The sequence below is a fragment of the Lactuca sativa genome, chromosome 2 (assembly GCF_002870075.4).
Source record: "Lactuca sativa cultivar Salinas chromosome 2, Lsat_Salinas_v11, whole genome shotgun sequence".
In the NCBI taxonomy this organism is placed as follows: domain Eukaryota; kingdom Viridiplantae; phylum Streptophyta; class Magnoliopsida; order Asterales; family Asteraceae; genus Lactuca; species Lactuca sativa.
The window spans coordinates 207,293,024-207,308,831 of NC_056624.2; the positions used below are offsets into that span (position 1 = coordinate 207,293,024).

The window sequence follows — 15,808 nt, forward strand, 5'->3', positions numbered from 1 at the left end:
AGAATTTTATTTTTTATTTTCACAATAAACGATTTTACCTTAATATACTTATCTTTGAATTATATGCAAGATAAACGACCGTGGACCATTACATTATATAAATAATTAATTAACATTATCTTTGAATTATATGCAAGATAAACGACCGTGGAGCATTACATTATATAAACGACCGTGGACCATTACATTATATAAATAATTAATTAACATTTGTTCTTTAAGGTTTTATGCAACAATGTGATAGGTTTGATTGAATTTTAGACTTCAAGTATTTCTTTTATTGGTATTTCTTAGTATATAAAGTGCAAATTAATTATATTTATATTATACAAAAGAATAAATTGGAACAACAATTGAAATCATACATATATCTCATTGAAAATTCTAGTCAAATTACAACTCCCATCTCATTTATCTAATTAGAATAGTGGTAGTTGTTGTAGGTTAAATGATTTTGTCAATTCTATAGTTTAGATGGTACGTATAATTATATGTGTAAGTTATATAGTTGAGATACATAAATACTAAACAATTTAAAAATATACAAAAGTAGAAACCTATTTATTAAATAAAATAACAAATAATTACACAATAACAACTAAAATGAGAAAAATGGACCAAAATTGTAATTTTGTAACTTAAATTAAAGTTCTTACGTTTGTCAAATTTGTCAATATGATGATTTTTGTTCGTTAATGCCCAAAGTTTGCCAAGTTTTTTTTAATTTTATTTATTTATTCATTTTTTACCTGTAAAGCCAAGTTTCCAACATGTCATCAGCATATGGTAAGATGACGATGTAAGACGATTTTCACTTCTTTAGATAGAAACAATGATCAATCTGACATCTCATGTACCCATTCATCTTCATGAAATTATCAAACTTCAAGTACGATTTACTTGGAGCTTGCTTAAACCTATAAAGTTTTTCTTCAACATGCATACTAAGTGTTTTTTCCATATATCTAAAAAATTTATGGTTGTGCCATGTAGATAGAAATCTTAATAAGAGTCACCATTCAAGAAATTCTTCTTCACATCCAACTACTTTAGATGTAAATCTTCTGTAACAACAATTCCAAGAACTATTTTAATTCTAGTCATCTTCATAGTTGGTGATAAAATTTCATTGTAATCGGTTCTTCCCTTCTATTTGGACCCTTTTACCACCAAAATTGGTACCCTACGTCATTCAAAAACAATAGCCAATAAAAAACCATTTCTTTCCTTTTGTATATAAATTGTCTTTATTCACATCATTGACTCTAATGTAAGATACATATCCAAAAACCTTTAGGTGTGTAAGCGATATCTAATGACCTTGCCATTCATTTTCTAAAATTGTTTTTAGTACCATTTATCAATCAAATTATGAAACAGTGGTAATATAGTTAAATGAATTGTTATCAACATTACAATGGTAATATAGTTAAAAGAATTGTTATCAACATTACAATATCATTCTTTTAGGTAAGTAAAGTTTTTTCACATATATTATTTTAGAGATGAAATTTGGTTTGCACTTCAATAACATAATGTTATAGAGACATTAAAGTTGGTTTTGAACAATTTGATTCTATAAACGACACAAAAACTATTCATTTTACTATATTATCATTGTTTCTATGTAAGTTGAAAGTTTTTATAGATGTTTTTTGGAGACGGAATTCATTGTACACTTTAATAACTTAACCTTAAATATATTAAAATTGATCTTGGATACTTTTATTTAAGTTAAAAATGACACTAAAACAATTCATAAATCTTTATTAATAATTTGTTATCAACATTGTGTTATCATTCTTTTGAGGTAAGTAGAGTTTTTTAAATGCTTTTAGCTAAAATTCATTGTGAACTTCAATAACATAACGTTATAGTTATCAAAGTTAATTTAATTTTAGAAATGATACTAAAACAATTTATACAACTATATTAACAACTTGTTATCAATATTATTGTATCATTGTTTCTAGGTAAGTAAGGGCTTTTACAAATGTTCTTTAGAGCTACAATTCACGATGCACTTCTATAATATAACTTCTAAAGATATTAAAATTGATCTTTTGATAGTTACATGCAACAAGGCCTAAATAATCGTTTAGCTAACAGACCCAACCCTACAACGGGTGGACTCAAACACGAGCTACACAATAGGGCTGAATCAATTATTGTAAAATTATTTAACCATTGCAACATGTAATTTAACATATTAATGTAATAGTTGACCCACACTAATATGAACCCTACAAAGCACAAAGCAAACAACATTCGAGTAGTAAAACTCTATAGACCACAAAACATCAACATGCATCCTTCCTAATAGGTATCTCTCCTAATAGGGATTCAATCATTCAATCCTCAACATATCCTTATGCTAACTTCTAAAATGCAAACATTTTATATTATATATAACATAACATGTATGGATATTCTGGGAATCACTTACTTGATCTCGACTGATTGCACACATCGTGCACCTTTCATAAAATAAATACTTTTTATAAAAGTCATTTTTTTTCAAACAGATTACAAATTCCATAGTTTGAGTTTAAACACACCTGAGAGTCTGTCCGAATCGCTCAAACCATGGCTCTTATACCAAGTTGTAATAACTCAAAATCCCAAGTAATTTTTTTCTATTTAATAACCAACCAAATTCATTCATTCATTAAAAGATATCCATGTATAAAAAAGTGTTTCTAAACAACATCAGAGTAATGATAAAATCAAAGGTGTGGACTCTCGATTTGGGGGTGTGACAATAGTGTCAACATAAAAAAGATTTGTGATCTCTAAATATATATTTTTTTTAATGATTTTTAAGGTTTTTTTAGAGTTTTTATAGAATCTATATATACATATATATATATATATATATATATATATATATATATATATATATATAATGATAAAAGAAAAGACAAAATATAAAAGTAAGGGCAAAATGGTGTTTTTAAATGAACTAAGGATCTACAATGCAATTTCTATAAACTACATGATGCATCCTGTTGATTTTTCAAAGGTCGGACTGAAACTGATCAAACCATAGGGAGCAAAACTTTAATTAATTCTATATTTGATCATCGAAATATGGTCTTCTAGATCCAAAACTGGAAGCAAGCATAGGTGATTTTGATGAATCGTCTTCAGAGTTTCAACGATGGATCTGATGAAGAGACTTTTGTACCTTAACCTATGTTTTTGTGCCTCCAAGTCCATCCATGGCGACCGCTATGGAGGAGTTACAGTAGGTTATATATAAAACTTCAATTTGGGTGGAATACAGTGTAGCATGGCTTGCACGGGTAACACTCAAAGCTTCAATTTGTCCAAATTGGAATCAATTTTCGTCCTATATGTATCCATATAGTATATAAAGTATGATATATGTGCCCTTTAAAAGAATTACAACACATCCATATAATATACTATAATAATGATATGGCCTACCTAAAGCCTTTGCAAGCCTTTCAACAATTGAAAGAAGAAGGCTGAGGTGACTTTCAATATATGCTTAGTAGCATTTACAAAATGAAATAAAGCACCGATGTGAGTGCTCTTAGCATTTTATTTTAGTTTTATCTCATTTACATAAATGGTCCTTCAAGTTTCTAAATAAATAATAAAAGAAATGGATAAGGGTAGGTAAGTTATTTCATAAATACAACCTCTTTTTCTTTAACAAAGTTAGGCAAAATGACAAACCGTGCTTGATTTTGAAACCACAAGGGTCATCTGTGTAACGCAAAACAAAAATATTCTAAACGGGTTACTTTTTAGAAACCACAGGGACCATTTTTGAAATTTTGTCATCCGGTTATGACCAAATTGCATGCTATACAACCTAATTGGTTGTGACCTCGTTAAATTGCATTTAATATATTTGTAACGTCAACGCCTAACCTTAATGAGATAGGATTGTTTGACTTGTACAAACAGTTACGTGCAGTCTGCAACCATTCCCAAATTCATACCAATGGTCCCCATTATAAATACATGTTATCTCTATGAAACTTAAACCACACCTTAAATTGATCTATAAGTCTTTAGAAAAATAACTACATGCTCAAGATGAAAACATTGTTACTACTTCTGTTCTCCACAATCTCGCTTTCAATGGGACAACCATCTCCAAATCAACTTCGAGACCTTGATGGGAACTTGGTACGTTCTGGTACTAAGTACTATATCTTACATGTGATCCGAGGAATGGGTGGCGGCCTTATACCAGCCTCCACGAGAAATGAGTCATGCCCACTTGACGTTGTCCAAGCCAACCAAGAAGTCAATAATGGCCTGCCATTGACATTCACACCGGTGAACCCCAAGAAAGGTGTCATTCGAGAATCAACAGATCTCAACATTATATTCTTGGCTGCATCGACCTGCATTCAATCGAATGTATGGATGCTTGAGGAGTACGATGGACAACTAATCGTAACAAGTCATGGAGTGGCGGGAAACCCTGGTCAGGAAACCATCAGTAACTAGTTTAAGATAGAGAAGTATGAGGATCATTACAAACTTATGTTCTGCCCGACTGTATGCGACATTTGCAAGCCTGTTTGTGGAAATATTGGTGTTGTAATTGCTAAAAACGGAAGTAGACGTTTGGCTATTAGTGAAGTGCCTCTTAAGATTATGTTTAAGAAGGCATAAAGACTTTTATTTTTTATTTTCACAATAAACTATTTTACTTTAATATACTTATCTTTGAATTATATGCAAGATAAACGACCGTGGACCATTACATTATATAAATAATTAATTAACATTTGTTCTTTAAGGTTTTATGCAACAAAGTGATAGGTTTGATTAAATTTTAGACTTCAAATATTTCTTTTATTGGTATTTCTTAGTATATAAAGTGCAAATTAATTATATTTATATTATACAATAGAATAACTTGGAACAACAATTGAAATCATACATATATCTCATTGAAAATTCTAGTCAAATTACAACTCCCATCTCATTTATCTAATTAGAATAGTGGAGGTTGTAGTGCGTTACGTGATTTCGTTAATTCTATAGTTTACATGGTATGTATAATTATTTGTTTAAGTTATATAGTTGAGATACATAAATACAAAACAATTTAAAAATATACAAAAGTAGAAACCTATTTACTAAAACAAATAATAAATAATTACACATTAACAACTAAAATGAGAAAAATGGACCAAAATTGTAATTTTCTAACTTAAAAACTAAAGCGAGCATATATAAAATTAATCAATTTCTTAATTGTAGAACTTAAAACTAGGGTTTTTTTTTTTTTTTTTTTTTTTTTTTTTTTTTTTTTTAAATTAAAGTTCTTACGTTTGTCAAATTTGTGAATATGATGATTTTTGTTCGTTAATGCCTAAAGTTTGCCAACTTTTTTTTTTAATTTTATTTATTTATTCATTTTTTACCTGTAAAGCCAAGTTTCCAACATGTCATCAGCATATGGTAAGATGACAATGTAAGACGATTTTTACTTCTTTAGATAGAAACAACGATCAATCTGACATCTCATGTACCCATTCATCTTCATGAAATTATCAAACTTCAAGTAGGATTTACTTGGAGCTTTCTTAAACCTATAAAGTTTTTCTTCAACATGCATACTAAGTGTTCTTTTCCATCTATCTAAAAAATTTATGGTTGTGCCATGTAGATAGATATCTTAATAAGAGTCGCCATTCAAGAAATTCTTCTTCACATCCAACTACTTTAGATGTAAATCTTCTGTAACAACTATTCCAAGAACTATTTTAATTCTGGTCATCTTCATAGTTGGTGATAAAATTTCATTGTAATCGGTTCTTCCCTTCTATTGGGACCCTTTTAGCACCAAAAACGGTACCCTACGTCATCCAAAAATAATAGCCAATAAAAAACCATTTCTTTCCTTTTGTATATAAATTGTCTTTATTCACATCATTGACTCTAATGTAAGATACATATCCAAAAACCTTTAGGTGTGTAAGCGATATCTAATGACCTTGCCATTCATTTTCTAAAATTGTTTTTAGTACCATTTATCAATCAAATTATGAAACAGTGGTAATATAGTTAAATGAATTGTTATCAACATTACAATGGTAATATAGTTAAAAGAATTGTTATCAACATTACAATATCATTCTTTTAGGTAAGTAAAGTTTTTTCACATATATTATTTTAGAGATGAAATTTGGTTTGCACTTCAATAACATAATGTTATAGAGACATTAAAGTTGGTTTTGAACAATTTGATTCTATAAACGACACAAAAACTATTCATTTTACTATATTATCATTGTTTCTATGTAAGTTGAAAGTTTTTATAGATGTTTTTTGGAGACGGAATTCATTGTACACTTTAATAACTTAACCTTAAATATATTAAAATTGATCTTGGATAATTTTATTTAAGTTAAAAATGACACTAAAACAATTCATAAATCTTTATTAATAATTTGTTATCAACATTGTGTTATCATTCTTTTGAGGTAAGTAGAGTTTTTTAAATGCTTTTAGCTAAAATTCATTGTGAACTTCAATAACATAACGTTATAGTTATCAAAGTTAATTTAATTTTAGAAATGATACTAAAACAATTTATACAACTATATTAACAACTTGTTATCAATATTATTGTATCATTGTTTCTAGGTAAGTAAGGGCTTTTACAAATGTTCTTTAGAGCTACAATTAATGATGCACTTCTATAATATAACTTCTAAAGATATTAAAATTGATCTTTTGATAGTTTTATTTGATAAATGAAACTAATGTTCTTTTTTAGGTTCTCCCAGGGTTCCCACCTTAACCTGCCATCAACTGCTGAAAGATCCCTATTAATGTTAGCTAACTACCTTGTGAATACAGTTACATGCAACAAGGCCTAAATAATCGTTTGGCTAACAGACCCAACCCTACAACGGGTGGAATCAAACACGAGCTACACAATAGGGCCGAATCAATTATTGTAAAATTATTTAACCATTGCAACATATAATTTAACATATTCATCTAATAGTTAACCCGCACTAATATGAACCCTACAAAGCACAAAGCAAGCAACATTCGAGTAGTAAAACTCTATAGAACACAAAACATCAACATGCATCCTTCCTAATAGGCATCTATCCTAATAGGGATTCTATCATTCAATCCTCAACATATCCTTACTTTAACTTTTAAAATGCAAACATTTTATAGTATATATAACATAACATGTATGGATATTCTGGGAATCACTTACTTGAGCTCGGCTGATTGCACACATCGTGCCACTTTCATAAAATAAATACTTTTTATAAAATTCATTTTTTCAAACATATTACAAATTCCTTAGTTTGAGTTAAAACACACCTGAGAGTCTGTCCGAATCGCTCAAACCAAGGCTCTTATACCAACTTGTAACAACTCAAAATCCCAAGTAATTTTTTTTTCTATTTAATAACCAACCAAATTCATTCATTCATTAAAAGGTATCCATGTATTAAAAAAGTGGTTCTAAACAACATCAGAGTAATGATAAAATAAAAGGCGTGGACTCTCGATTTGGGGGTGTGACAATAATGTCAAAATAAAAAAGATTTGTGGTCTCTAAATATATTTTTTTGATGATTTTTAAGGTTTTTATAGAGTTTATATATATATATATATATATATATATATATATATATATATATAATGATAAAAGAAGAGGCAAAAATATAAAAGTAAGTGCAAAATGGAGTTTTTAAATGGACTAAGGATCTACAATGAAATTTCTTTAAACTACATGATGCATCCTGTTGATTTTTCAAAGGTCAGACTGAAACTGATCAAACAATCGGGAGCAAGACTTTAATTAATTCTATATTTGATCATCGAAATATGGTCTTTTGGATCCAAAACTGGAAGCAAGCATAGGTGATTTTGATGAATCGTCTTCAGAGTTTCAACTATGGATTTGATGAATAGACTTTTGTACCTTAACCTATGTTTTTGTGCCTCCAAGTCCATCCATGGCGACCGCTATGGAGGAGTTACAGTAGGTTATATATAAAACTTCAATTTGGGTGGAATACAGTGTAGCATGGCTTGCACGGGTAACATTCAGAGCTTCAATATGTCCAAATTGGAATCAATTTTCGTCCTATATGTATCCATATAGTATATAAAGTATGATATATGTGCCCTTTAAATGAATTACAACACATCCATATAATATACTATAATAATGATATGGCCTACCTAAAGCCTTTGCAAGCCTTTCAACAATTGAAAGAAGAAGGCTGAGGTGACTTTCAATATATGCTTAGTAGCATTTACAAGATGAAATAAAGCACCGATGTGAGTGCTCTTAGCATTTTATTTTAGTTTTATCTCATTTACATAAATGGTCCTTCAAGTTTCTAAATAAATAATAAAAGAAATGGATAAGGGTAGGTTAGTTATTTCATAAATACAACCTCTTTTTCTTTAACAAAGTTAGGCAAAATGACAAACCGTGCTTGATTTTGAAACCACAAGGGTCAGCTGTGTAACGCCAAACAAAAATATTCTAAACGAGTTACTTTTTAGAAACCACAGGGACCATTTTTGAAATTTTGTCATCCGGTTATGACCAAATTGCATGATATACAACCTAATTGGCCGCTACCTCGTTAAATTGCATTTAATATATTTGTAACGTCAACGCCTAACCTTAATGAGATAGGATTGTTTGACTTGTACAAACAGTTACGTGCAGTCTGCAACCATTCCTAAATTCATACCGATTGTCCCCATTATAAATACATGTTATCTCTATGAAACTTAAACCACACCTTAAATTGATCCATAAGTCTTTAGAAAAGTAACTACATGCTGAAGATGAAAACATTGTTACTACTTCTGTTCTCCACAATCTCGCTTTCAATGGGATAACCATCTCCAACTCAAATTCGAGACCTTGATGGGAAGTTGGTACATTCAGGTACAAAGTACTACATCTTACCTGTGATCCGAGGAATGGGTGGCGGCCTTATACCAGCCTCCACGAGAAATGAGTGATGCCCACTTGACGTTGTCTAAGCCAACCAAGAAGTCAATAATGGCCTGCCATTGACATTCACACCGGTGAACCCCAAGAAAGGTGTCATTCGAGAATCAACAGATCTCAACATTATATTCTCGGCTGCATCGACCTGCATTCAGTCGAATGTATGGATGCTTGAGGAGTACGATGGACAACTAATCGTAACAAGTCATGGAGTGGCGGGAAACCCTGGTCAGGAAACCATCAGTAACTGGTTTAAGATAGAGAAGTATGAGGATCATTACAAACTTATGTTCTGCCCGACTGTATGCGACATTTGCAAGCCTTTTTGTGGAAATATTGGTGTTGTAATTGCTAAAAATGGAAGTAGACGTTTGGCTATTAGTGAAGTGCCTCTTAAGATTATGTTTAAGAAGGCATAAAGACTTTTATTTTTTATTTTCACAATAAACCATTTTACTTTAATATACTTATCTTTGAATTATATGCAAGATAAACGACCGTGGACCATTCCATTATATAAATAATTAATTAACATTTGTTCTTTAAGGTTTTATGCAACAATGTGATAGGTTTGATTGAATTTTAGACTTGAAATATTTCTTTTATTGGTATTTCTTAGTATATAAAGTGCAAATTAATTATATTTATATTATACAAAAGAATAACATGGAACAACAATTGAAATCATACATATATCTCATTGAAAATTCTAGTCAAATTACAACTCCCATCTCATTTATCTAATTAGAATAGTGGAGGTTGTTGTGCGTTATGTGATTTAGTTAACTCGATAGTTTACATGGTATGTATAATTATTTGTGTAAGTTATATAGTTGAGATACATACACACAAAACAATTTAAAAATATACAAAAGTAGAAACCTATTTACTAAAACAAATAATAAATAATTACACATTAACAACTAAAATGAGAAAAATGGACCAAAATTGTAATTTTCTAACTTAAAAATTAAAGCGAGCATATATAAAATTAATCAATTTCTTAATTCTAGAACTTAAAACTAGGTTTCTTTTTTTTTTTTTAAATTAAAGTTCTCGTTTGTCAAATTTGTCAATATGATGATTTTTGTTCGTTAATGCCTAAAGTTTGCCAACTTTTTTTTGATTTTATTTATTTATTCATTTTTTACCTGTAAAGCTAAGTTTCCAACATGTCATCAGCATATGGTAAGATGACGATGTAAGACGATTTTTACTTCTTTAGATAGAAACAACGATCAATCTGACATCTCATGTACCCATTCATCTTCATGAAATTATCAAACTTCAAGTAGGATTTACTTGGAGCTTGCTTAAACCTATAAAGTTTTTCTTCAACATGCATACTAAGTGTTCTTTTCCATCTATCTAAAAAATTTATGGTTGTGCCATGTAGATAGATATCTTAATAAGAGTCGCCATTCATGAAATTCTTCTTCACATCCAACTACTTTAGATATAAATCTTCTCTAACAACTATTCCAAGAACTATTTTAATTCTAGTCATCTTCATAGTTGGTGATAAAATTTCATTGTAATCGGTTCTTCCCTTCTATTGGGACCCTTTTAGCACCAAACACGGTACCCTACGTCATCCAAAAATAATAGCCAATAAAAAATCATTTCTTTCCTTTTGTATATAAATTGTCTTTATTCACATCATTGACTCTAATGTAAGATACATATCCGAAAACCTTTAGGTGTGTAAGGGATATCTAATGACCTTGCCATTCCTTTTCTAAAATTTTTTTTATTACCATATATCAATCAAATTATGAAACAGTGGTAATATAGTTAAATGAATTGTTATCAACATTACAATGGTAATATAGTTAAAAGAATTGTTATCAACATTACAATATCATTCTTTTAGGTAAGTAAAGTTTTTTCACATATATTATTTTAGAGGTGAAATTTGGTTTGCACTTCAATAACATAATGTTATAGAGACATTAAAGTTGGTTTTGAACAATTTGATTTTATAAACGACACAAAAACTATTCATTTTACTATATTATCATTGTTTCTAAGTAAGTAAAAAGTTTTCATAGATGTTTTTTGGAGACAAAATTCATTGTACACTTTAATAACTTAACCTTAAATATATTAAAATTGATCTTGGATAATTTTATTTTAGTTAAAAATGACACTAAAACAACTCATAAATCTTTATTAATAATTTGTTATCAACATTGTGTTATCATTATTTCGAGGTAAGTAGAGTTTTTTAAATGCTTTTAGCTAAAATTCATTGTGAACTTCAATAACATAACGTTATAGTTATCAAAGTTAATTTGATTTTAGAAATGATACTAAAACAATTCGTACAACTATATTAACAACTTATTATCAGTATTATTGTATCATTGTTTCTAGGTAAGTAAGTGCTTTTACAAATGTTCTTTAGAGCTAAAATTCAGGATGCACTTCTATAATATAACTTCTAAAGATATTAAAATTGATCTTTTGATAGTTTTATTTGATAAATGAAACTAATGTTCTTTGTTAGGTTCTCCTAGGGTTCCCACCTTAACATGCCGTCAACTGCTGAAAGATCCCTATTAATGTTAGCTAACTACCTTGTGAATACAGTTACATGCAACAAGGCCTAAATAATCGTTTGGCTAACAGACCTAACCCTACAACGGGTGGACTCAAACACAAGCTACACAATAGGGTCGAATCAATTATTGTAAAAATATTTAACCATTGCAACATATAATTTAACATATTCATCTAATAGTTAACCCGCACTAATATGAACCCTACAAAGCACAAAGCAAACAACATTCAAGTAGTAAAACTCTATAGAACACAAAACATCAACATGCATCCTTCCTGATAGGCATCTCTCCTAATAGCGATTCTATCATTCAATCCTCAGCATATCCTTACGCTAACTTTTAAAATGCAAACATTTTATAGTATATATAACATAACATGTATGGATATTCTGGGAATCACTTACTTGATCTCAGCTGATAGCGCACATCGTGCCACTTTCATAAAATAAATACTTTTTATAAAATTCATTTTTTTTTCAAACATATTACAAATTCCTTAGTTTGAGTTAAAACACACCTGAGAGTCTGTCCGAATCGCTCAAACCAAGGCTCTTAGACCAACTTGTAACAACTCAAAATCCCAAGTAATTTTTTTTCTATTTAATAACCAACCAAATGCATTCATTCATTAAAAGGTATCCATGTATTAAAAAAGTGTTTCTAAACAACATCAGAGTAATGATGGGTGGCGGCCTTATACCAGCCTCCACGAGAAATGAGTGATGCCCACTTGACGTTGTCCAAGCCAACCAAGAAGTCAATAATGGCCTGCCATTGACATTCACACCGGTGAACCCCAAGAAAGGTGTCATTCGAGAATCAACAGATCTCAACATTATATTCTTGGCTGCATCGACCTGCATTCAGTCGAATGTATGGATGCTTGAGGAGTACGATGGACAACTAATCGTAACAAGTCATGGAGTGGCGGGAAACCCTGGTCAGGAAACCATCAGTAACTAGTTTAAGATAGAGAAGTATGAGGATCATTACAAACTTATGTTCTGCTCGACTGTATGCGACATTTGCAAGCCTGTTTTTGGAAATATTGGTGTTGTAATTGCTAAAAACGGAAGTAGACGTTTGGCTATTAGTGAAGTGCCTCTTAAGATTATGTTTAAGAAGGCATAAAGACTTTTATTTTTTATTTTCACAATAAACTATTTTACTTTAATATACTTATCTTTGAATTATATGCAAGATAAACGACCGTGGACCATTACATTATATAAATAATTAATTAACATTTGTTCTTTAAGGTTTTATGCAACAAAGTGATAGGTTTGATTGAATTTTAGACTTGAAATATTTCTTTTATTGGTATTTCTTAGTATATAAAGTGCAAATTATTTATATTTATATTATACAATAGAATAACTTGGAACAACAATTGAAATCATACATATATCTCATTGAAAATTCTTGTCAAATTACAACTCCCATCTCATTTATCTAATTAGAATAGTGGAGGTTGTAGTGCGTTACGTGATTTCGTTAATTCTATAGTTTACATGGTATGTATAATTATTTGTGTAAGTTATAGATGAGATATATAAATACAAAACAATTTAAAAATATACAAAAGTAGAAACCTATTTATTAAAACAAATAATAAATAATTACACATTAACAACTAAAATGAAAAAAATGGACCAAAATTGTAATTTTCTAACTTAAAAACTAAAGCGAGCATACACAAAATTAATCATTTTCTTAATTTTAGAACTAAAAACTAGGTTTTTTTTTTGAAATTGAAGTTCTTACGTTTGTCAAATTTGTCAATATGATGATTTTTGTTCGTTAATTCCCAAAGTTTGCCAAGTTTTTTTTTTTAAATTTTATTTATTTTTTCATTTTTTACTTGTAAAGCCAAGTTTCCAACATGTCATCAGCATATGGTAAGATAAAGATGTAAGATGATTTTATCTTCTTTAGATAGAAACAACGATCAATCTGACATCTCATGTACCTATTCATCTTCATGAAATTATCAAACTTCAAGTACCATTTACTTGGAGCTTGCTTAAACCTATAAAGTTTTTCTTCAGCGTGTATACTAAGTTTTCTTTTCCTTCTATCTAAAAAAATTATGGTTGTGCCATGTAGATATCTTAATAAGAGTCGCCATTCAAGAAATTCTTCTTCACATCCAACTACTTTAGATGTAAATCATCTGTAACGATAATTCCAAGAACTATTTTAATTGTAGTCATCTTCATAGTTGGTGATGAAATTTAACTGTTTCTATTGGGACCATTTTACCACACAAAAACGGTACCCTATGTTATCCAAAAACCATAGCCAATAAAAAAACCATTTCTTTCCTTTTGATATAACTTGTCTTTATTCGCATCATTGACTCTAATGTAAGATACATATCCGAAAACCTTTAGGTGTGTAAGGGATATCTAATGACCTTGCCATTCCTTTTCTAAAATTGTTTTTAGTACCATTTATCAATCAAATTATGAAACAGTGGTAATATAGTTAAATGAATTGTTATCAACATTATAATGGTAATATAGTTAAAAGAATTGTTATCAACATTACATTATCATTCTTCTAGATAAGTAAAGTTTTTTCACATATATTATTTTAGAGATGAAATTCGTTGTGCACTTCAATAACATAATGTTATAGAGACATTAAAGTTGGTTTTGAACACTTTGATTTTATAAACGACACAAAGACTATTCATTTTACTATATTATCATTGTTTCTAAGTAAGTAAAAAGTTTTTATAGATGTTTTTTGGAGACGGAATTCATTGTACACTTTAATAACTTAACTTTAAATATATTAAAATTGATCTTGGATAATTTTATTTTAGTTAAAAATAACACTAAAACAATTCATAAATCTTTATTAATAATTTGCTATCAACATTGTGTTATCATTCTTTGGAGGTAAGTAGAGTTTTTTAAATGCTTTTAGCTAAAATTCATTGTGAACTTCAATAACATAACGTTATAGTTATCAAAGTTAATTTGATTTTAGAAATGATACTAAAACAATTCATACAACTATATTAACAACTTGTTATCAATATTATTATATCATTGTTTCTAGGTAAGTAAGTGCTTTTACAAATGTTCTTTAGAGCTAAAATTCATGATGAACTTTTATAATATAACTTCAAAGATATTAAAATTGATCTTTTCATAGTTTTATTTCAGAAATGAAACTAATGTTCTTTCTTAGGTTCTCCCAGGGTTCCCACCTTAACTTGCCATCAACTGCTGAAAGATCCCTACTAATGTCAGCTAACTACCTTGTGAATACAATTACATGCAACAAGGCCTAAATAATCGTTTGGCTAATAGATCCAACCCTACAACGGGTGGACTCAAACACGAGCTACGCAATAGGGCCGAATCAATTATTGTAAAATTATTTAACCCTTGTAACATGTAATTTAACATATTCATTTAATAGTTAACCCACACTAATATGAACCCTACAAAGCACAAAGCAATCAACATTCGAGTAGTAAAACTGTATAGAGCACAAAACATCAACATACATCTAATAGGCATTCTATCATTCAATCCTCAACATATCCTTATGCTAACTTCTAAATTGCAAACATTTTATAGTACATATAACATAACATGTATGGATATTCTGGGAATCACTTACTTGAGCGCGGCTGATTGCACACATCGTGCCCCTTTCATAAAAAAAAATACTTTTTAGAAAATTCATTTTTTTCAAATTGGTTACAAATTCCTTAGTTTGAGTTTAAACACACCTAAGAGTCTGTCCGAATCCCTCAAACCAATGCTCTTATACCAACTTGTAACATCTCAAAATCCCAAGTAATTTTTTTTCTATTTAATAACCACCCAAACTCATTCATTCATTAAATGGTATCCAAATATAAAAAAAAAGTTTGTAAACAACATCAGAGTAATGATAAAATCAAAGGCGTGGACTCTCGATTTGGGGGGTGTGGCAATAAAGTAAAAAAAAAAGATTTGTGATCACTAAATATTTTTTTATGTATTTTTTTTAATGATTTTAAGGTTTTTTAGGGTTTATATAGAACCTAAACCTATATATATATATATATATATATATATATATATATATATATATATATATATATATATATATATATATAATGATAAAAGAAAAGACAAAAATATAAAAGTAACGGCAAAATGGTGTTTTTAAATGGACTAAGGATGTACAATGCAATTTCTTTAAACTACATGATGCATCTTGTCGATTTTTCAAA

The 15,808-nt window shown here is 29.3% G+C and overlaps 2 pseudogenes; both read left to right on the forward strand.

Annotated features, from left to right (window-relative positions):
• The first annotated feature begins 3,868 nt into the window (after positions 1-3,868).
• On the forward strand, positions 3,869-4,737 carry LOC128132113 (miraculin-like; annotated as a pseudogene).
• Positions 4,738-8,826: 4,089 nt separating this feature from the next.
• LOC111911703 (miraculin-like) lies at positions 8,827-9,500 on the forward strand (annotated as a pseudogene).
• The last annotated feature ends 6,308 nt before the right edge of the window (positions 9,501-15,808 follow it).